Consider the following 25,728-nt stretch of genomic DNA (forward strand, 5'->3'; position numbering starts at 1 on the left):
CTCACACCCAGAGGATACAGTCATCCTCTATCACACTGTCACTGATCCTCACACCCAGAGGATACAGTCATCCTCTATCACACTGGCACTGATCCTCACACCCAGAGGATACAGTCATCCTCGATTACACTGTCACTGATCCTTACACAAAGATGACACAGTCATCCTCTATTAGACTGTCACTGGTCCTCACACCCAGAGGATACAGTCATCCTATATCACACTGTCACTGTTCCTCACATCCAGAGGATGCAGTCATCCTCTGTTGCACTGTTACTGATCCTCACTCCCAGAGGATACAGTCATCCTCTAGCACACTGTCACTGATCCTCACACCCAGAGGATACAGGCATCCTCTATCACACTGTCACTGATCCTTACACCCAGAGGATACAGTCATCCTCTGTTGCACTGTCACTGATCCTCACACCCAGACGATACAGTCAACCTCCATCACACTGTCACTGATCCAAACACCCAGAGGATACAATCATCCTCCATTACACTGTCACTGATCCAAACACCCAGAGGATACAGTCATCCTCTATCACACTGTCACTGATCCTCACATCCAGAGGATGCAGTCATCCTCTGTTGCACTGTTACTGATCCTCACTCCCAGAGGATACAGTCATCCTCTAGCACACTGTCACTGATCCTCACACCCAGAGGATACAGGCATCCACTATCACGCTGTCACCGATCCTCACACCAAGAGGATACAGTCAACCTCTATCACACTGTTACTGATCCAAACACCCAGACGATACAGTCAACCTCCATCACACTGTCACTGATCCAAACACCCAGAGGATACAATCATCCTCCATTACACTGTCACTGATCCAAACACCCAGAGGATACAGTCATCATCTATCACACTGTCACTGATCCTCACACCCAGAGGATACAGTCATCCTCTATCACACTGTCACTGATCCTTACACCCAGAGGATACAGTCATCCTCTGTTACACTGTCACTGATCCTCACACCCAGAGGATACAGTCATCCTCTATCACACTGTCACTGATCCTTACACCCAGAGGATACAGTCATCCTCTGTTACACTGTCACTGATACTCAAACCCAGAGGATACAGTCATCCTCAATTACACTGTCACTGATGCTCACACCCACAGGATACAGTCATCGTCTATCACACTGTCACTGATCATTGCACCCAGAGGATAAATTCATCCTCTGTTACACTGGCACTGATCCTCAAACCCAGAGGATACAGTCATCCACTAGCACACTGTCACTGATCCTCACACCCAGAGGATACAGTCATCCTCTGTTACACTGTCACTGATCCTCACACCCAGAGGATACAGTCATCCTCTATCACACTGTCACTGATCCTTGCACCCAGAGGATACAGTCATCCTCTGTTACACTGTCACTGATCCTCACACCCAGAGGATACAGTCATCCTCTGTTACACTGTCACTGATCCTCACACCCAGAGGATAAAGTCATCCTCTATCACACTGTCACTGATCCTCACACCCAGAGGATACAGTCATCCTCTATCACGCTGTCACTGATCCTCACACCCAGAGGATACAGTAAACCTCTATCACACTGTCACTGATCCAAACACCCAAAGGATACAGTCATCCTCTATCACACTGTCACTGATCATTACACCCAGAGGATACAGTCATCCTCTATCACACTGTCACTGATTCTCACACCCAGAGGATACAGTCATCCTCGATCACACTGTCACTGATCCTCACACCCAGAGGATACAGTCATCCTCTGTTACACTGTCACTGATCCCTCACACCCAGAGGATACAGTCATCCACTATCACACTGTCACTGATCCTCACACCCAGAGGATACAGTCATCCTCTATCACACTGTCACTGATCCTCACTCCCAGAGGATACAGTCATCCTCTGTAACATTGTCACTGATCCTCACACTCAAAGGATACAGTCATCGTCTATCACACTGTCACTGATCCTCACACCCAGAGGATACAGTCATCCTCTATCACACTGTCACTGATCCTCACACCCAGAGGATACAGTCATGCCCTGTTACACTATGACTGATCCTCACACCCAGAGGATACAGTCATCCTCTATCACACCATCACTGATCCTCACACACAGAGGATACAGTCATCCTCTGTTACACTGTCACTGACCCTCACACCCAGAGGATACAGTCATCCTCTATCACACCGTCACTGATCCTGACACCCAGAGGATACAGTCATCCTCTATCACACTGTCACTGATCCTCACACCCGGAGGATACAGTCATCCTCTGTAACACTGTCACTGATCCTCACACCCAAAGGATGCAGTCATCCTCTGTCACACTGTCACTGATCCTCACACCGAGAGGATACAGTCATTCTCTATTACACTGTCACTGATCCTCATACCCAGAGGATACAGTCATTCTCAATTACACTGTCACTGATACTCACACCCAGAGGATACAGTCATTCTCTATTACACTGTCACTGATCCTCACACCCAGAGGATACAGTCATTCTCAATTACACTGTCACTGATACTCACACCCAGAGGATACAGTCATCCTCTGTAACACTGTCACTGATCCTCACACCCAGAGGATACAGTCATCCTCCATTACACTGTCACTGATCCTCACACCCAGAGGATACAGTCATCCTCTGTAACACTGTCACTGATCCTCATACCATGAGGATACAGTCATCCTCTGTGACACTGTCACTGATCCTCACACCCGGAGTATACAGTCATACTCTATCACACTGTCACTGTTCCTCATACTCAGAGGATACAGTCATCCTCCATTACACTGTCACTGATCCTCACACCCAGAGGATACAGTCATCCTCTGTAACACTGTCACTGATCCTCACACCATGAGGATACAGTCATCCTCTATCACACTGTCACTGATCCTCACACCCGGAGGATACAGTCATACTCTATCACACTTTCACTGTTCCTCATACCCAGAGGATACAGTCATCCTCTATCACACTGTCACTGATCCTCACACCCAGAGGATACAGTCATCCCATGTTACACTGTCACTGATCCTCACACCCAGAGGATACAGTCATACTCTATCGCACTTTCACTGTTCCTCACACCCAGAGGATACAGTCATCCTCTGTTACACTGTCACTGACACTCACACACAGAGGATACAGTCATCCTCTATTACACTGTCACTGATACTCACACCCGGAGGATACAGTCATCCTCTATCACACTGTCACTGATCCTCACACCCGTAGGATAAAGTCATACTCTATCGCACTGTCACTGTTCCTCACACCCAGAGAATACAGTCATCCCCTGTTACACTGTCACTGTTCCTCACACCCAGAGAATACATTCATCCCCTGTTACAATGTCACTGATCCTCACACCCAGAGGATACAGTCATCCTCTGTTACACTGTCACTGATCCTCACACCCAGAGGATACAGTCATCTCCTGTTACACTGTCACTGATCCTCACACCCAGAGGATACAGTCATCCTCTGTTACACTGTCACTGATCCTCACACCCAGAGGATACAATCATCCTCTATTACACTGTCACTGATACTCACACCCAGAGGATACAGTCATCCTCTGTAACACTGTCACTGATCCTCACACCATGAGGATACAGTCATCCTCTATCACACTGTCACTGATCCTCACACCCGTAGGATAAAGTCATACTCTATCGCACTGTCACTGTTCCTCACACCCAGAGAATACAGTCATCCCCTGTTACACTGTCACTGTTCCTCACACCCAGAGAATACTTTCATCCCCTGTTACACAGTCACTGATCCTCACACCCAGACGATACAGTCATCCTCTGTTACACTGTCACTGATCCTCACACCCAGAGGATACAGTCATCCCCTGTTACACTGTCACTGATCCTCACACCCAGAGGATACAGTCATCCTCTGTTACACTGTCACTGATCCTCACACCCAGAGGATACAGTCATTCTCAATTACACTGACACTGATCCTCACACCCAGAGGATACAATCATCCTCTATTACACTGTCACTGATACTCACACCCAGAGGATACAGTCATCCTCTGTAACACTGTCACTGATCCTCACACCAAGAGGATACAGTAATCCTCTGTAACACTGTCACTGATCCTCACACCCAGAGGATACAGTCATCCTCTGTAACACTGTCACTGATCCTCACACCCAGAGGATACAGTCATCCTCTGTTACACTGTCACTGATCCTCACACCATGAGGATACAGTCATCCTCTGTTCCACTGTCACTGCTCCTCACACCCGGAGGATACAGTCATCCTCTATTACACTGTCACTGATACTCACACCCGGAGGATACAGTCATCCTCTATCACACTGTCACTGATCCTCACACCCGTAGGATAAAGTCATACTCTATCGCACTGTCACTGTTCCTCACACCCAGAGAATACAGTCATCCCCTGTTACACTGTCACTGTTCCTCACACCCAGAGAATACATTCATCCCCTGTTACACTGTCACTGATCCTCACACCCAGAGGATACAGTCATCCTCTGTTACACTGTCACTGATCCTCACACCCAGAGGATAAATTCATCCCCTGTTACACTGTCACTGATCCTCACACCCAGAGGATACAGTCATTCTCAATTACACTGTCACTGATCCTCACACCCAGAGGATACAATCATCCTCTATTACACTGTCACTGATACTCACACCCAGAGGATACAGTCATCCTCTGTAACACTGTCACTGATCCTCACACCAAGAGGATACAGTAATCCTCTGTAACACTGTCACTGATCCTCACACCCAGAGGATACAGTCATCCTCTGTAACACTGTCACTGATCCTCACACCCAGAGGATACAGTCATCCTCTGTTACACTGTCACTGATCCTCACACCATGAGGATACTGTCATCCTCTGTTCCACTGTCACTGATCCTCACACCCGGAGGATACAGTCATCCTCTATTACACTGTCACTGATACTCACACCCGGAGGATACAGTCATCCTCTATCACACTGTCACTGATCCTCACACCCGTAGGATAAAGTCATACTCTATCGCACTGTCACTGTTCCTCACACCCAGAGAATACAGTCATCCCCTGTTACATTGTCACTGTTCCTCACACCCAGAGAATACATTCATCCCCTGTTACACTGTCACTGATCCTCACACCCAGAGGATACAGTCATCCTCTGTTACACTGTCACTGATCCTCACACCCAGAGGATACAGTCATCCCCTGTTACACTGTCACTGATCCTCACACCCAGAGGATACAGGGGATGAATGTGTTCTCTGGGTGTGAGGAACAGTGACAGTGTAACAGGGGATGACTGTATTCTCTGGGTGTGAGGAACAGTGACAGTGCGATAGAGTATGACTTTATCCTACGGGTGTGAGGATCAGTGACAGTGTGATAGAGGATGACTCTGTCCTCCGGGTGTGAGTATCAGTGACAGTGTAATAGAGGATGACTGTATCCTGTTACACTGTCACTGATCCTCACACCCAGAGGATACAGTCATTCTCAATTACACTGTCACTGATCCTCACACCCAGATGATACAATCATCCTCTATTACACTGTCACTGATACTCACACCCAGAGGATACAGTCATCCTCCATTACACTGTCACTGATCCTCACACCTAGAGGATACAGTCATCCTCTGTAACACTGTCACTGATCCTCACACCCAGAGGATACAGTCATCCTCTGTTACACTGTCACTGATCCTCACACCATGAGGATACAGTCATCCTCTGTTACACTGTCACTGATCCTCACACACAGAGGATACAGTCATCCTCTATTACACTGTCACTGATATTCACACCCGGAGGATACAGTCATCCTGTATTACACTGTCACTGATCCTCACACCCGGAGGATACAGTCATCCTCTATCACACTGTCACTGATCCTCACACCCAGAGGATACAGTCATCCTCTGTTACACTGTCACTGATACTCACTCACGGAGGATACAGTCATCCTCTATCACACTGTCACTGATCCTCACACCCGTAGGATACAGTCATACTCTATCGCACTGTCACTGTTCCTCGCACCCAGAGAATATAGTCATCCCCTGTTACACTATCACTGATCCTCACACCCAGAGGATACAGTCATCCTCTGTTACACTGTCACTGATCCTCACACCCAGAGGATACAGTCATCCTCTGTTCCACTGTCACTGACCCTCACACACAGAGGATACAGTCATCCTCTATTACACTGTCACTGATACTCACACCCGGAGGATACAGTCATCCTCTATCACACTGTCACTGATCATTACACCCAGAGGACACAGTCATACTCTATCGCACTGTCACTGTTCCTCACACCCAGAGAATACAGTCATCCCCTGTTACACTGTCACTGATCCTCACACCCAGAGGCTACAGTCATCCTCTGTTACACTGTCACTGACCCTCACACACAGAGGATACAGTCATACTCTATCGCACTGTCACTGTTCCTCGCACCCAGAGAATACAGTCATCCCCTGTTACACTGTCACTGTTCCTCACACCCAGAGAATACAGTCATCCCCTGTTACACTGTCACTGATACTCACACCCGGAGGATACAGTCATCCTCTATCACACTGTCACTGATCCTCACACCCAGAGGATACAGTCATCCTCTGTTACACTGTCACTGATCCTCACACCCGTAGGATACAGTCATACTCTATCGCACTGTCACTGTTCCTCGCACCCAGAGAATATAGTCATCCCCTGTTACACTGTCACTGTTCCTCACACCCAGAGAATACAGTCATCCCCTGTTACACTATCACTGATCCTCACACCCAGAGGATACAGTCATCCTCTGTTACACTGTCACTGATCCTCACACCCAGAGGATACAGTCATCCTCTGTTCCACTGTCACTGACCCTCACACACAGAGGATACAGTCATCCTCTATTACACTGTCACTGATACTCACACCCGGAGGATACAGTCATCCTGTATTACACTGTCACTGATCCTCACACCCAGAGGATACAGTCATACTCTATCGCACTGTCACTGTTCCTCACACCCAGAGAATACAGTCATCCCCTGTTACACTGTCACTGATCCTCACACCCAGAGGATACAGTCATCCTCTGTTACACTGTCACTGACCCTCACACACAGAGGATACAGTCATACTCTATCGCACTGTCACTGTTCCTCGCACCCAGAGAATACAGTCATCCCCTGTTACACTGTCACTGTTCCTCACACCCAGAGAATACAGTCATCCCCTGTTACACTGTCACTGATACTCACACCCGGAGGATACAGTCATCCTCTATCACACTGTCACTGATCCTCACACCCGTAGGATACAGTCATACTCTATCGCACTGTCACTGTTCCTCGCACCCAGAGAATACAGTCATCCCCTGTTACACTGTCACTGTTCCTCACACCCAGAGAATACAGTCATCCTCTGTTACACTGTCACTGATCCTCACACCCAGAGGACACAGTCATCCCCTGTTACACTGTCACTGATCCTCACACCCAGAGGATACAGTCATCCCCTGTTGCACTGTCACTGATACTCACACCCGGAGGATACAGTCATCCTCTATCACACTGTCACTGATCCTCACACCCGTAGGATACAGTCATACTCTATCGCACTGTCACTGTTCCTCGCACCCAGAGAATACAGTCATCCCCTGTTACACTGTCACTGTTCCTCACACCCAGAGAATACAGTCATCCCCTGTTACACTATCACTGATCCTCACACCCAGAGAATACAGTCATCCCCTGTTACACTGTCACTGTTCCTCACACCCAGAGAATACAGTCATCCTCTGTTACACTGTCACTGATCCTCACACCCAGAGGACACAGTCATCCCCTGTTACACTGTCACTGATCTTCACACCCAGAGGATACAGTCATCCCCTGTTACACTGTCACTGATACTCACACCCGGAGGATACAGTCATCCTCTATCACACTGTCACTGATCCTCACACCCGTAGGATACAGTCATACTCTATCGCACTGTCACTGTTCCTCGCACCCAGAGAATACAGTCATCCCCTGTTACACTATCACTGATCCTCACACCCAGAGGATACAGTCATCCCCTGTTACACTGTCGCTGATCCTCACACCCAGAGGATGCTGGAATCCATTGTTAAGGAAGTGGTAACAGGGCACTTAGAAAATCATAATCTGTTTAGGCAGAGTCAACATGGTTTTCGGAAAGGGAAATCGTGTTCGACAAATTTATTAGAGATTTTAGAGGATATAACTAGTAGGGGAGATAAAGGGGAACCAGTGGATGTGGTGTGTTTGGATTTTCAACAGGCATTGAATAAGATGCCACATAAAAGGTTGTTACTTAAGATTAGGGCTCATGTGGGTGGGAGTAACATATTAGCATGGATAGAGGATTGGTTATCGGAGAGAAAACAGACAGTAGGGATAAAAGGGACATTTTCAGGTTGGCAGCATGTAACTAGTGGGGTGCCACAAAGATCAGTGCTTGGGCCTCAGCTATTTACAATCTATATTAGATGAAGGGACCGTGTGTAATATATCCAAGTTTGCTGATGATACAAAACTAGGTAGGAAAGTAAGCTGTGAGAAGGACACAAAGAGTCTGCAAAGGGATATAGGCAGGATAAGTGAGTGGGCAAGAAGGTGGCAGATGGAGTATAATGGGGGAGATGTGAGGAAGAATAGAAAAACAGAATATTTTTTTAAATGGTGAGAAACTCTTAAATTTTGGTGTTCAGAGAGACTTGGGTGTCCTGGTACAAGAAACACAAAATTTAGCATGCAATTACAGCTAGCAATTAGGAAAGCAAATGGTATGTTGGCCTTTATTGCAACGGGGTTGGAAAACAAGAGTGAGGAAGTCTTAATACAATTATATAGGTCTTTGGTGAGACCTAGGCTGGAGCATTGCGTACAGTTTTGGTCTCCTTATCTAAGGAAATATATACTTGCCTTAGAGGTGGTGCAACGAAGGTTGACTAGATTAATTCCTGGGATGAGAGGATTGCCCTATGAAGAGAGGTTGAGTACAATGGATCTATACTCTCTGGAGTTCAGAAGAATGAGAGGTGATTTGATTGAAACATAAAAGATAATGAGGGGCTTGACAGGGTAGATGCCGAGAGGTTGTTTCCCCTGGATGGAGACTCTAGAACTAGGGGGCATCTTCGCAGGATAATGGGTCGGCTATTTAAGACTGAGATGAGGAGGAATTTCTTCACACAGAGTGTTGCAAATTTTTGGAATTCTCTACTCCAGAGGGCTGTGGATGCTGAGTCGTTGAATATATTCAAGGCTGAGATAGACAGATTTTTCACTCGAGGGGAATCGAGGGATATGGGGATCAGGCTGGAAAGTGGAGTTGAGTTCGATGATCAGCCATTACCTGATTGATTGGCAGAGCAGGCTCAAGGGGCCATATGGCCTACTCCTGCTCCTAATTCTTAGTGTGGATGTGGCCTACTCCTGCTCCTAATTCTTAGTGTGGATCTGGCTGAAGGCACGGCTTTCAAAAGTAAGGCAAAGGGACTGTGGATTTGCAGGCTCCCAGAGGTGGAGCAGCGGAGTATTTGAGAGGTTCTGTAGGACTAGAGGTGGCTACAGAGATAGGGACAGGTGAGGCCCTGATTGATTTAAGTGTAAGGAAGAATTAAAATAAGTAACAGGCTTAGGAGACTGGAGTCCAATGTAAGTTCTTGGGTGATTGGTGAGCCAGGGGTGGCGATGGAATCCGTGGCAAGGATGTGGAGATTGTGGGGCCAAAGATCTCGACTTGCTCATTTATAATTGTGGCTCATCTAAAACAGAATGTGGGTCTGACAACACAAAGACATTGGAAGGGTCAGGAGAGATGGTGGTTTGGTCAGCGTCCATCTGAAAGTTGGTCTTTGCCTGCGGACGATGTCACCAAAGGGCAGCCTGTGGAAGAGGAAGAGGATGGAGTCAAGGATTGAACCTTTAGAAACATCAGAGATAACGGTGATAGGATGGTAAGAGACGGGTCTCCTGGCTCTGATCAGGTAGGTGAGTGGAACCAGGCGAGGGGAGACCCACCACAAGAGGCCAGTGTCTGATGAATGAAGAGGCCATGGGTAGATTTGCTGCAGGTGTGGAGATGGGGAGGGGTGGGCCATGGCGGGATTTAAACCCAAGGATGAGAATTTTAAATTTAAGTGATATGGAACTGGGAGGCAGTGAGGCCGAGTCGGACATGGTGCAGATTGGACACGGACAACAGAGTTTTGGACAAGCTCCCGTTTATGGAAGATGGAGGTTGGGTGGCCGTCCTGGAGTGCATTGGAGGAATGGAGTCTGGAGGGAACAGAGGTATTGATGAGGGTTTCAATGGCAATGGGCTGAGGAAGGAATGGAGGCGGGTGAGGGAATCACGGGGTCTTTGGGATGGAAGTCAGATCGGGTCATGAGCTCAGCTCATGTGTTACATGGACCCAATTTTACAGGAGCCGTTAACCAGTGCAGAATAAACGGGTAAATATCTGCAGTAAAATAGCGGAGAGAGGGATGTCAATGGGGCACGTTCAGTGTCCGTCCCCTAATATCACCCAGAGACATTTCTAGGCTGCAATCCTCAACCTGCCCTTTAACTGTCCCCGTGTCAGAGGATCACAATTCATATTTTAACTGGGAAACTGCAGGAACAGAGTGAAACGGGTCTGCTTGTGTCCCTGGATTCTGTCTACACTGCGGAGCAATCGGTATAAATTATAAATGGACCTTCAGGAGTGAACATGGTCCATACAATTATATGGAAACTGCAAATGAAACAGCTCATTATTGTTGGATCAGTCCTGTATGAGCACGGAATTCGTCCTTATTCCCGAGAGAGGTCTGATTAAGATAATGTCCTGGACTTTGAGATGTTTGTGTTTTATCCACCACATTATTTACATCGGAGTCAAAGCTGCTGATGTAATGTGTTTGTTCAAGTGACTGTAACTAACAGCAATGATCAGGGTTATAACCGTGTCAGTGGAGACTTGTCCCCTGTATAACTCAGGGCTTTTCCGGCCAACTGAAGTCACTGCTTCTCATCAAAATGCATTCTTCGGCAATTGGTCTGATACAACGCATCTACTATCCTGTTCTTGCAGCCGTTGGAATTAAGGGTAAGCCGTTGTCTCCACTGTCAGTGTTATAAATCGGGGTTAACTATGCTGCTGTACTTGGCAAATTATTTTTCTCCCTGCATGTTTTACACAGTCGCCTGTCCTCTTCTATTGGTTGAATAATGGAATGTGTTAAGTCTCTGCTCGTTTGGTCTTGTCGGAGCTGCATTAGATCTTTAAAGATATTTGTGTATCCAACCCTGGAATTGTTAATGGATTATTCTCTGTACTGAATATATTGTTAAGTAACGGTATCGCCTTAACTTTGAAACGTTGGGTCTTGTAGAAGTTGTATTTTATCTGTAGTGACCTTTGTATATCCAATCATAGCATTGTTACTGGGTTATTCTCTGTACTGAATGTATTGGAATCAGGTGTCTGGGCTAAGAGCTGGTCTCAGATCATCAGGAGCTGTGAACTGTTTCATGTTGTGGAACTAACCTGTCCTGGAATATTTTATCATCAATGTGTTTTCAGTGATTGATAATGAGACAGCTCACGGTCTCAGTGTTACAAGGAGGCAGCACAATGTCCTCCCTCCCCAATAACATGCTTCAGTTTCACTGGGATTTCAATGTATTTATTGGTTATCACTGTTAGGAAATATTATTTCATTATCTGTGTATCTGACGCTGCTTCAGATGTCTGGCTACGAAACTGAGTTTGCTGCTGACTCTTTCACATCAAATTCTCTGATTCACTGTGGATGAATTCACTGGACTTCATTGTAAAATGAAATGTTTTGATGTTCTGGTGTCTCAGTTTGCACTGAGTCTGTTGGAATCAGGAGCCCTTCTATTTATCTGTAGATTATAAGTATGATTTTGGAGTTTTGTTAGTTGAACAATCCCAGGGGGAATCACGGTGGAATGAGGGAAAACAGGCACAAAATGAAGAAGAAGATATCAGGAGGACTGGTGAAAATCCTGGTCAAAGAGTGGGTTTAAGGAGGGTGTAAAAGGAGGAGAAGTAAATGAAGATTCGGAGCAGATAAAATTGTTTTTTATGAGTAGAATTTAGACATCTGTAGGACAAAATCGGGCACCGGCCAAAGGAGGAGATGTTCGGAGGAATGACTAAAGCTTGAGCAAGAAATGGGTTTTATAGAAGGTCTGAAAGAAGGAAGGAAATTATCTTTAAATATTGCCTTTGAAGAACTCAGGACAGCCGAAAACAGACAATGAAATACATTTTAAAGTGTACTCACTGTGGTAATGGAGGAAACGTGACAGCCAATTTGCACAGAGCAAGATCCCACACAGTAAATGATAGATAAATGACCAGAAAGCCGTTGTTAGTGTTGTTGGTTGGAGGATAAATAGTGGCCAGGACACCAGGGAGAACTCCCTGCTCATCAACGAACAAGTGTCGTGCGATCTTTTACATCTGTCTGAGGAGGGCAGATGGGTCCTCGCTTTAACAAATCGGACTAACATCGGCCCCTCCGACAGTACAGCGCTCGCTCAGGACTGACCCTTCGACAGGGCAGCGCTCCCTCAGTACTGACCCTCCGACAGTGCAGTGCTCCCTCAGTACTGACCCTCCGACAGTGCAGCACTCCCTCAGTACTGACCCTCCGACAGTGCAGCGCTCCCTCAGTACTGACCCTCCGACAGTGCAGTGCTCCCTCAGTACTGACCCTCCGACAGTGCAGCGCTCCCTCAGTACTGACCCTCCGACAGGGCACCGCTCCCTCAGTACTGACCCTCCGACAGTGCAGTGCTCCCTCAGTACTGACCCTCCGACAGTGCAGCGCTCCCTCAGTACTGACCCTCAGACAGTGCGGCGCTCCCTCAGGACTGACCCTCCGACAGTGCAGCGCTCCCTCAGGACTGACCCTTCGACAGGGCAGCGCTCCCTCAGTACTGACCCTCCGACAGGGCAGCGCTCACTCAGTAATGACCCTCCGACAGTGCAGCACTCCCTCAGTACTGACCCTCCGACAGGGCAGCGCTCCCTCAGTACTGACGCTCCGACAGTGCAGTGCTCCCTCAGTACTGACCCTCCGACAGTGCAGTGCTCCCTCAGTACTGACCCTCCGACAGTTCAGTGCTCCCTCAGTACTGACCCTCCGACAGTTCAGTGCTCCCTGAGTATTGACCCTCCGACAGTGCAGCGCTCCCTCAGTACTGACCCTCCGACAGTGCAGCGCTCCCTCAGTACTGACCCTCCGACAGCGCAGCGCTCCCTCAGTACTGACCCTCCGACAGTGCAGCGCTCCCTCAGTACTGACCCTCCGACAGCGCAGCACTCCCTCAGTACTGACCCTCCGACAGTGCGGCGCTCCCTCAGTACTGACCCTCCGACAGTGCAGCGCTCTCTCAGCACTGACCCTCCGACAGTGCAGCGCTCCCTCAGTACTGACCCTCCGACAGTACAGTACTCCCTCAGTACTGACCCTCCGACAGTGCAGCGCTCCCTCAGTACTGACCCTCCGACAGTGCAGCACTCCCTCAGCACTGACCCTCCGACAGTCCAGCGCTCCCTCAGGACTGACACTCCGACAGTGCAGCGCTCCCTCAGGACTGACCCTCCGACAGTGCAGCGCTCCCTCAGCACTGACCCTCCGACAGTGCAGCGCTCCCTCAGTACTGACCCTCTGAAAGTGCAGCGCTCCCTCAGTACTGACCCTCCAACAGTGAGGGACTCCCTCAGTACAGACCCCCCAACAGTGCAGCGCTCCCTCAGTACTGACCCTCCGACAGTGCAGCGCTCCCTCAGTACTGACCCTCCGACAGTGAGGCACTCTCGCAGTACTGACCCTCCGACAGTGCAGCGCTCCCTCAGTACTGACCCTCCGACAGCGCAGCGCTCCCTCAGTACTGACCTTCCGACAGCGCAGCAATCTCTCAGTACTGACCCTCCGACAGTGCAGCGCTCCCTCAGCACTGACCCTCCGACGGTGCAGCGCTCCCTCAGTACTGACCCTCCGACAGTGCAGCGCTCCATCAGCACTGACCCTCCGACGGTGCAGCGCTCCCTCAGTACTGACCCTCCGACGGTGCAGCGCTCCCTCAGTACTGACCCTCCCACAGTGCAGCGCTCCCTCAATACTGACACTCCCACAGTGCAGCACTCCCTCAGTACTGACCCTCCGACAGTGCAGCGCTCCCTCAGTACTGACCCTCCGACAGTGCGGCGCTCCCTCAGTACTGCACCTCCGACAATGCAGCACTCTCTCAGTACTGACCCTCCGACAGTGCAGCACTCCCTCAGTACTGACCCTCCGACAGTGCAGCGCTCCGTCAGTACTGACCCTCCGAAAGTGTAGTGCTCCCTCAGGACTGACCCTCCTACAGTGCAGCGCTGTCTCAGTACTGACCCTCCGACAGTGCGGCCCTCCCTCAGTACTGACCCTCCGACAGTGCGGCCCTCCCTCAGTACTGACCCTCCGACAGTGCAGAACACCCTCAGTACTGACCCTCCGACAGTGCAGCGCTCCCTCAGCACTGACACTCCGACAGTGCAGCGCTCCCTCAGTATTGACCCTCCAACAATGCAGCGCTCCCTCAGTATTGACCCTCCGACAGTGCAGCGCTCCCTCAGTAATGACCGTCCCACAGTGCAGCGCTCCCTCAGTACTGACCCTCCGTAAATGCAGCGCTCCCTCAGTATTGACCCTCCGACAGTGCAGCGCTCCCTCAGCACTGACCCTCCGACAGTGCGGCGCTCTCTCAGTACTGACCCTCCGACAGTGCAGCGCTCCCTCAGTACTGACCCTCCGAAAGTGCAGCGCACCCTCAATACTGACCCTCCGACAGTGAGGCACTCTCGCTGTACTGACCCTCCGACAGTGCAGCACTCCCTCAGTACTGACCCTCCGACAGTGCAGGACCCCCTCAGTACTGACGCTCCGACAGTGCAGCACTCCCTCAGTACTGACCATCCGACAGTGCAGCGCTCCCTCAGCACTGACCCTCCGACAGTGCAGCACCCCCTCAGAACTGACCGTCCGACAATGCAGCGCACCCTCAGTACTGACCCTCCGACAGTGCAGCACTCATTCAGTACTGACCCTCCGAAAGTGGAGACTTCCCTCAGTACTGACCCTCCGACAGTGCATCAGTCCCTCAATACTGACCCTCCAACATTGCAGCGCTCCATCAGTACTGACCCTCCGACTGTGCAGCGTTCCCTCAGTACTGACCCTCTGACAGTACAGCGCTCCCTCATTACTGACCCTCCGACAGTACAGCGCTCCCTCAGTACTGACCCTCTGACAGTGCAGCGCTCCCTCAGTACTGACCCTCCGACAGTGCAGCGCTCCCTCAGTACTGACCCTCCGACAGTGCAGCGCTCCCTCAGTACTGACCGTCCGACAGTGCAGCGCTCCCTCAGTAATGACCGTCCCACAGTGCAGCGCTCCCTCAGTACTGAACCTCCGGAAATGTAGCGCTCCCTCAGTATTGACCCTCCGACAGTGCAGCGCTCCCTCAGTACTGACCCTCCGACAGTGCAGCGCCCCCTCAGTACTGACACTCCGACAGTGCAACGCTCCCTCATTACTGACCCTCCGATAGTGCAGCGCTCCCTCTGTACTGACCTTCCGACTGTGCAGCATTCCCTCAGAACTGACCGTCCGACAATGCAGCGCACTCTCAGTACTGACCCGCCGACCGTACAGCACTCCTTCAGTCGTGACCCTCTGATAGTGCAGCACTCCCTCAGTACTACCCTCCAACAGTGCAGCGCTCTCTCAATACTGACCCTCCGACAGTGAGGCGCTCCCTCAGTACTGCCCCTCTGACAATGCAGCGCTCCCTCAGTACTGACCGTCTGACAGTGCAGCACTCCCTCAGTACTGACCCTCCGACAGTGCAGCGCTCCCTCAGCACTGACCCTCCGACAGTGCAGCACTCCCTCTGTACTGACCGTCTGACAGTGCAGCACTCCCTCAGTACTGACCCTCCGACAGTGCAGCGCTCCCTCAGCACTGACCCTCCGACAGTGCAGCACTCCCTCTGTACTGACCGTCTGACAGTGCAGCACTCCCTCAGTACTGAACTTCCGGCAGTGCAGCGATCCCTCAGCACTGACCCTCCGACAGTGAGGCACTCTCTCAGTACTGACCCTCCGACAGTGCAGCGCTCTCTCAGTACTGTCCCTCCGACAGTGCAGCGCTCCCTCAGTACTGACCCTCCGACAGTGCAGCGCTCCCTCAGTACTGAACTTCCGGCAGTGCAGCGATCCCTCAGCACTGACCCTCCGACAGTGAGGCACTCTCTCAGTACTGTCCCTCCGACAGTGCAGCGCTCAGTCAGCACTGACCCTCCGACAGTGAGGCACTCTCTAGGTACTGTCCCTCCGACAGTGCAGCGCTCCCTCAGTACTGACCCTCCGACTGTGCAGCGCTCCCTCAGTCCTGACCCTCCGAAAGGGCAGCGCACCCTCAATACTGACCCTCCGACAGTGCAACGCTCCCTCAGTACTGACCCTCCGACAGTGAGGAACTCTCGCTGCACTGACCCTCCGATAATGCGGCGCTCCCTCAGTGCAGACCCTCCGACAGTGCACCGCTCCCTCAGTACTGACCCTCCGACAGTGCAGCACACCCTCAGGACTGATCCTCCGACAGTGCAGCGCTCCCTCAATAGTGACCCTCCGACGGTTCAGCGCTCCCTCAGTACTGACCCTCCGACAGTGTGGCGCTCCCTCAATACTGACCCTCCGACAGTGAGGCGCTCCCTCAGTACTGCCCCTCCGACAATGCAGAACTCCCTCATTACTGACGCTGCAACAGTGCAGCACTCCCTCAGTACTGACCCTCCGACAGTGCAGCACCCCCTCTGTCCTGACCCTTCGACAGTGCAGCACTCCCTCAGTACTGACCGTCCGACAGTGCAGCACTCCCTCAGTAATGACCGTCCAACAGTGCAGCGCTCCCTCAGTACTGACCCTCCGACAGTGCAGCGATCCCTCAGCACTGATCCTCCGACAGTGTGGCACTCTCTCAGTACTGTCCCTCCAACAGTGCAGCGCTCAGTCAGCACTAACCCTCCGACAGTGCAGCGCTCCATCAGCACTGACCCTCCGACAGTGCAGCGCTCCCTCAGTACTGACCCTCCGACAGTGCGGCGCTCTCTCAGTACTGACCCTCCGACAGTGCAGCGCTCCCTCAGTACTGACCCTCCGACAGTGCGGCGCTCTCCCAGTACTGACCCTCCGACAGTGCGGCGCTCTCTCAGTACTGACCCTCCGACAGTGCAGCGCTCCCTCAGTACTGACCCTCCGACAGTGCAGCGCTCAGTCAGCACTAACCCTCCGACAGTGCAGCGCTCCATCAGTACTGACCCTCCGACAGTGCAGCGCTCCCTCAGTACTGACCCTCCGACAGTGCAGCGCTCCCTCAGTACTGACCCTCCGACAGTGCAGCGCTCCCTCAGTACTGACCCTCCGACAGTGCGGCGCTCTCTCAGTACTGACCCTCTGACAGTGCAGCGCTCCCTCAGCACTGACCCTCCGACAGTGCAGAGCTCCCTCAGGACTGACCCTCCGACAGTGCAGCGCTCCCTCAGTACTGACCCTCCGACAGTTCAGCGCTCCCTCAGTACTGACCATGCGACAGTGCAGCGCACCCTCAGGACTGACCCTCCGACAGTGCAGCGCTCCCTCAGTACTGACCCTCCGACAGTGCAGCGCTCCCTCAGTACTGACCCTCCGATAGTGCAGCGCTCCCTCAGTACTGACCTTCCGACTGTGCAGCATTCCCTCAGAACTGACCGTCCGACAATGCAGCGCACCCTCAGTACTGACCCGCCGACCGTACAGCACTCCTTCAGTCGTGACCCTCTGATAGTGCAGCACTCCCTCAGTACTACCCTCCAACAGTGCAGCGCTCTCTCAATACTGACCCTCCGACAGTGAGGCGCTCCCTCAGTACTGCCCGTCTGACAATGCAGCGCTCCATCAGTGCTGACCGTCTGACAGTGCAGCACTCCCTCAGTACTGACCCTCCGACAGTGCAGCGCTCCCTCAGCACTGACCCTCCGACAGTGCAGCACTCCCTCTGTACTGACCGTCTGACAGTGCAGCACTCCCTCAGTACTGACCCTCCGACAGTGCAGCGCTCCCTCAGCACTGACCCTCCGACAGTGCAGCACTCCCTCTGTACTGACCGTCTGACAGTGCAGCACTCCCTCAGTACTGAACTTCCGGCAGTGCAGCGATCCCTCAGCACTGACCCTCCGACAGTGAGGCACTCTCTCAGTACTGACCCTCCGACAGTGCAGCGCTCTCTCAGTACTGTCCCTCCGACAGTGCAGCGCTCCCTCAGTACTGACCCTCCGACAGTGCAGCGCTCCCTCAGTACTGAACTTCCGGCAGTGCAGCGATCCCTCAGCACTGACCCTCCGACAGTGAGGCACTCTCTCAGTACTGTCCCTCCGACAGTGCAGCGCTCCCTCAGTACTGACCCTCCGACTGTGCAGCGCTCCCTCAGTCCTGACCCTCCGAAAGGGCAGCGCACCCTCAATACTGACCCTCCGACAGTGCAACGCTCCCTCAGTACTGACCCTCCGACAGTGCAGCACTCCCTCTGTACTGACCGTCTGACAGTGCAGCGCTCCCTCAGTACTGAACTTCCGGCAGTGCAGCGATCCCTCAGCACTGACCCTCCGACAGTGAGGCACTCTCTCAGTACTGACCCTCCGACAGTGCAGCGCTCTCTCAGTACTGTCCCTCCGACAGTGCAGCGCTCCCTCAGTACTGACCCTCCGACAGTGCAGCGCTCCCTCAGTACTGAACTTCCGGCAGTGCAGCGATCCCTCAGCACTGACCCTCCGACAGTGAGGCACTCTCTCAGTACTGTCCCTCCGACAGTGCAGCGCTCAGTCAGCACTGACCCTCCGACAGTGAGGCACTCTCTAGGTACTGTCCCTCCGACAGTGCAGCGCTCCCTCAGTACTGACCCTCCGACTGTGCAGCGCTCCCTCAGTCCTGACCCTCCGAAAGGGCAGCGCACCCTCAATACTGACCCTCCGACAGTGCAACGCTCCCTCAGTACTGACCCTCCGACAGTGAGGAACTCTCGCTGCACTGACCCTCCGATAATGCGGCGCTCCCTCAGTGCAGACCCTCCGACAGTGCACCGCTCCCTCAGTACTGACCCTCCGACAGTGCAGCACACCCTCAGGACTGATCCTCCGACAGTGCAGCGCTCCCTCAATAGTGACCCTCCGACGGTTCAGCGCTCCCTCAGTACTGACCCTCCGACAGTGTGGCGCTCCCTCAATACTGACCCTCCGACAGTGAGGCGCTCCCTCAGTACTGCCCCTCCGACAATGCAGAACTCCCTCATTACTGACGCTGCAACAGTGCAGCACTCCCTCAGTACTGACCCTCCGACAGTGCAGCACCCCCTCTGTCCTGACCCTCCGACAGTGCAGCACTCCCTCAGTACTGACCGTCCGACAGTGCAGCACTCCCTCAGTAATGACCGTCCAACAGTGCAGCGCTCCCTCAGTACTGACCCTCCGACAGTGCAGCGATCCCTCAGCACTGATCCTCCGACAGTATGGCACTCTCTCAGTACTGTCCCTCCAACAGTGCAGCGCTCAGTCAGCACTAACCCTCCGACAGTGCAGCGCTCCATCAGCACTGACCCTCCGACAGTGCAGCGCTCCCTCAGTACTGACCCTCCGACAGTGCGGCGCTCTCTCAGTACTGACCCTCCGACAGTGCAGCGCTCCCTCAGTACTGACCCTCCGACAGTGCGGCGCTCTCCCAGTACTGACCCTCCGACAGTGCGGCGCTCTCTCAGTACTGACCCTCCGACAGTGCAGCGCTCCCTCAGTACTGACCCTCCGACAGTGCAGCGCTCAGTCAGCACTAACCCTCCGACAGTGCAGCGCTCCATCAGTACTGACCCTCCGACAGTGCAGCGCTCCCTCAGTACTGACCCTCCGACAGTGCAGCGCTCCCTCAGTACTGACCCTCCGACAGTGCAGCGCTCCCTCAGTACTGACCCTCCGACAGTGCGGCGCTCTCTCAGTACTGACCCTCTGACAGTGCAGCGCTCCCTCAGCACTGACCCTCCGACAGTGCAGAGCTCCCTCAGGACTGACCCTCCGACAGTGCAGCGCTCCCTCAGTACTGACCCTCCGACAGTGCAGCGCTCCCTCAGTACTGACCATGCGACAGTGCAGCGCACCCTCAGGACTGACCCTCCGACAGTGCAGCGCTCCCTCAGTACTGACCCTCCGACAGTGCAGCGCTCCCTCAGTACTGACCCTCCGATAGTGCAGCGCTCCCTCAGTACTGACCTTCCGACTGTGCAGCATTCCCTCAGAACTGACCGTCCGACAATGCAGCGCACCCTCAGTACTGACCCGCCGACCGTACAGCACTCCTTCAGTCGTGACCCTCTGATAGTGCAGCACTCCCTCAGTACTACCCTCCAACAGTGCAGCGCTCTCTCAATACTGACCCTCCGACAGTGAGGCGCTCCCTCAGTACTGCCCGTCTGACAATGCAGCGCTCCCTCAGTACTGACCGTCTGACAGTGCAGCACTCCCTCAGTACTGACCCTCCGACAGTGCAGCGCTCCCTCAGCACTGACCCTCCGACAGTGCAGCACTCCCTCTGTACTGACCGTCTGACAGTGCAGCACTCCCTCAGTACTGACCCTCCGACAGTGCAGCGCTCCCTCAGCACTGACCCTCCGACAGTGCAGCACTCCCTCTGTACTGACCGTCTGACAGTGCAGCACTCCCTCAGTACTGAACTTCCGGCAGTGCAGCGATCCCTCAGCACTGACCCTCCGACAGTGAGGCACTCTCTCAGTACTGACCCTCCGACAGTGCAGCGCTCTCTCAGTACTGTCCCTCCGACAGTGCAGCGCTCCCTCAGTACTGACCCTCCGACAGTGCAGCGCTCCCTCAGTACTGAACTTCCGGCAGTGCAGCGATCCCTCAGCACTGACCCTCCGACAGTGAGGCACTCTCTCAGTACTGTCCCTCCGACAGTGCAGCGCTCCCTCAGTACTGACCCTCCGACTGTGCAGCGCTCCCTCAGTCCTGACCCTCCGAAAGGGCAGCGCACCCTCAATACTGACCCTCCGACAGTGCAACGCTCCCTCAGTACTGACCCTCCAACAGTGAGGAACTCTCGCTGTACTGACCCTCCGACAATGCGGCGCTCCCTCAGTGCAGACCCTCCGACAGTGCACCGCTCCCTCAGTACTGACCCTCCGACAGTGCAGCACTCCCTCAGTACTGACCCTCCGACAGTACAGCACTCCCTCAGTACTGACCCTCCGACAGTGCAGCGCTCCCTCAATAGTGACCCTCCGACGGTTCAGCGCTCCCTCAGTACTGACCCTCCGACAGTGTGGCGCTCCCTCAATACTGACCCTCCGACAGTGAGGCGCTCCCTCAGTACTGACCCTCCGACAATGCAGAACTCCCTCATTACTGACGCTGCAACAGTGCCGCACTCCCTCAGTACTGACCCTCCGACAGTGCAGCACCCCCTCTGTCCTGACCCTCCGACAGTGCAGCACTCCCTCAGTACTGACCGTCCGACAGTGCAGCACTCCCTCAGTACTGTCCCTCCGACAGTGCAGCGCTCAGTCAGCACTGACCCTCCGACAGTGCAGCGCTCCCTCAGTACTGACCCTCCGACAGTGCGGCGCTCTCTCAGTACTGACCCTCCGACAGTGCAGCGCTCCCTCAGTACTGACCCTCCGACAGTGCGGCGCTCTCTCAGTACTGACCCTCTGACAGTGCAGCGCTCCCTCAGCACTGACCCTCCGACAGTGCAGAGCTCCCTAAGGACTGACCCTCCGACAGTGCAGCGCTCCCTCAGTACTGACCCTCCGACAGTGCAGCGCTCCCTCAGTACTGACCATGCGACAGTGCAGCGTACCCTCAGGACTGACCCTCCGACAGTGCAGCGCTCCCTCAGTACTGACCCTCTGACAGTGCAGCGCTCCCTCAGTGCTGAACCTCCGACAGTGCAGCGCTCCCTCAGTACTGCCCCTCTGACAATGCAGCGCTCCCTCAGTACTGACCCTCCGAGAGTGCAGTGCTCCCTCAGTACTGACCCTCCAACAGTGCAGCACTCCCTCTGTACTGACCGTCCGACAGTGCAGCGCTCCCTCAGTACAGACCCTCCGACAGTGCAGCGCTCAGTCAGCACTGACCCTCTGACTGTGCAGCGCTACCTCTGTACTGACCGTCCGACAGTGCGGCGCTCCATCAGCACTGACCCTCCGACAGTGCGGCGCTCTCTCAGTACTGACCCTCTGACAGTGCAGCGCTCCCTCTGTCCTGACCCTCCGAAAGTGCAGTGCACCCTCAATACTGACCCTCCGACAGTGCAATGCTCCCTCAGTACTGACCCTCCGACAGTGAGGAACTCTCGCTCTACTGACCCTCCGACAGTGCAGCACCCCCTCAGTACTGACCCTCCAACAGTGCAGTACTCCATCAGTACTGACCCTCCGAAAGTGCAACGCTCCCTCAGTACTGAACCTCTGACAGTGCAACGCTCCCTCATTCCTGACCCTCCGACAGTGCAGCGCTCCCTCAGCACTGACCTTTCGACAGTGAGGCAATCTCAGTACTGACCCTCCGACAGTGCAGCGCTCCCTCAGCACTGACCCTCCGACAGTGCAGCATCCCCTCAGCACTGACCCTCCGACAGTGAGGCAATCTCAGTACTGACACTCAGACAGTGCAGCACCCCCTCAGTACTGACCCTCCGACAGTGCAGCACTCCCTCAGAACTGACCCTCCAACAGTGCAGCGCTCCCTCAATACTGACCCTCCGACGGTGCAGCGCTCCCTCAGTGCTGACCCTCCGACAATGCAGCACTCCCTCAATACTGACACTCCCATAGTGCAGCACTCCCTCAGGACTGACCCTCCGACAGTGCAGCGCTCTCTCAGTACTGACCCGACGACAGTGCGGCGCTCCCTCAGCACTGACCCTCTGACAGTGAGGCGCTCCCTCAGTACTGCCCCTCCGACAATGCAGCACTCTCTCAGTACGGACCCTCCGATAGTGCAGGACTCCCTCATTACTGACGCTCCAACAGTGCAGTGCTCCCTCAGTACTGACCCTCCGAGAGTGCAGCGCTCCCTCAGTACTGACCCTCCGACAGTGCAGCACTCCCTCAGCACTGACCCTCCGACAGTGCAGCACTCCCTCATTACTGACGCTCCAACAGTGCAGCACTCCCTCAATACTGCCCCTCTGACAGTGCAGCACTCCCTCAGTACTGACCCTCCGACAGTGCAGCAGCCCTCAGGACTGATCCTCCGACAGTGCAGCGCTACCTCAGTACTGACCCTCCGACAGTGCAGCACCCCCTCAGCACTGACCCTCTGACAGTGCAGCACTCCCTCAGTACTGACCCTCCGACAGTGCAGCGCTCCCTCAGTAATGACCGTCCCACAGTGCAGCGCTCCCTCAGTACTGACCCTCCGGAAATGCAGCGCTCCCTCAGTATTGAACCTCCGATAGTGCAGCGCTCCTTCAGTACTGACCCTCCGGCAGTGCAGCGCTCCCTCAGCACTGACCCTCTGACAGTGCGGCGCTCTCTCAGTACTAACCCTCCGACAATGCGGCGCTCACTCAGTGCAGACCCTCCGACAGTGCAGCACTCCCTCAGGACTGACCCTCCGACAGTGCAGCGCTCCCTCAGTACTGACCCTCCGACAGTGCAGCACTCCCCTCAGTACTGACCCTCCGACAGTGCAGCACGCACTCAGTACTGACCCTCCGACAGTGCAGCACTCCCTCAGTACTGACCCTCCGACAGTGCAGCGCTCCCTCTGTACTGACCCTCCGACTGTGCAGCACTCCCTCAGTACTGACCCTCCGACAGTGCAGCACACACTCAGTACTGACCCTCCGGCAATGCAGCGATCCCTTAGCACTGACCCTCCGACAGTGAGGCACTCTCACTACTGACCCTCCGAAAGTGCATCAGTCCCTCAATACTGACCCTCCGACATTGCAGCGCTCCCTCAGTACTGACCCTCCGACAGTGCAGCATCCCCTCAGCACTGACCCTCCGACAGTGAGGCAATCTCAGTACTGACCTTCCGACTGGGCAGCACTCCCTCAGTACTGACGCTCCAACATTGCAGCGCTCCATCAGTACTGACCCTCCGACAGTGCAGCGCTCCCTCAGTACTGACCCTCCGACAGTGCAGCACTCCCTCAGTACTGCCCCTCCGACAATGCAGCACTCCCTCATTACTGACGCTCCAACAGTGCAGCAGTCCGTCAGTACTGACCCTCCGACACTGCAGCACCCCCTCAGTACTGACCCTCCGACTGTGCAGCACTCCCTCAGTACTGACCGTCCGACAGGGCAGCGCCCCCTCAGTACTGACCCTCCGACAGTGCAGCGCTCCCTCAGCACTGACCCTCCGACAGTGAGGCAATCTCAGTACTGACCCTCCGACTGTGCAGCACTCCCTCAGTACTGACCCGCCGACCGTACAGCACTCCCTCAGTACTACCCTCCGATAGTGCAACACTCCCTCAGTACTGACCCTCCGACAGTGCAGCACTCCCTTTGTACTGACCCTCCGACAGTGCATCAGTCACTCAATACTGACCCTCCGACAGTGCAGTGCTCCCTCAGTGCTGACCCTCCGGCAGTGCAGCGATCCCTCAGCACTGACCCTCCGACTGTGAGGCACTCTCAGTACTGACCCTCCGACAGTGCAGCGCTCCCTCATTACTGACCCTCCGACTGTGCAGCACTCCCTCAGTACTGACCCTCCGACAGTGCAGCACTCCCTCAGTACTGACCATCCGACAGTGCAGAGCTCCCTCAGAACTGACCCTCCGACAGTGCAGCACTCCCTCAGTACTGATCCTCCCACAGTGCAGCGCTCACTCAGTACTGACCCTCCGACAGTGCAGCGCTCCCTCAGCACAGACCCTCCGACAGTGAGGCAATCGCAGAACTGACCCTCCGACAGTGCAGCACTCCTTCAGAACTGACCCGCCGACAGTACAGCGCTCCCTCAGTACTGACCCTGACATTGCAGCGATCCCTCAGCACTGACCCTCAGACAGTGAGGCACTCTCAGTGCTGACCCTCCGACAGTGCAGCGCTCCCTCATTACCGACCCTCCGACAGTGCAGCGCTCCCTCAGTACTGACCCTCCCACAGTGCAGCGCTCCCTCAATACTGACACTCCCACAGTGCAGCACTCCCTCAGTACTGACCCTCCGACAGTGCAGCACTCCCTCAGTACTGACCCTCCGACAGTGCAGCGCTCTCTCAGTACTGACCCTCCGACAGTGCGGCGCTCACTCAATACTGACCCTCCGACAGTGAGGCGCTCCCTCAGTAATGCCCCTCCGACAATGCAGCACTCTCTCAGTACTGACCCTCCGATAGTGCAGCACTCCCTCAGTACTGTCCCTCCGAGAGTGCAGTGCTCCCTCAGTACTGACCCTCCGACAGTGCAGCGCACCCTCAATACTGACCCTCCGACAGTGCAGCGCTACCTCAGAAATGACCCTCCGACAGTGCAGCGCTTCCTCAGTACTGACCCTCCGACAGTGCAGCGCTCCCTCAGTACTGACCCTCCGACAGTGCA

The sequence above is a fragment of the Heptranchias perlo genome, unplaced genomic scaffold (genome assembly GCF_035084215.1).
Source record: "Heptranchias perlo isolate sHepPer1 unplaced genomic scaffold, sHepPer1.hap1 HAP1_SCAFFOLD_128, whole genome shotgun sequence".
Taxonomy (NCBI): domain Eukaryota; kingdom Metazoa; phylum Chordata; class Chondrichthyes; order Hexanchiformes; family Hexanchidae; genus Heptranchias; species Heptranchias perlo.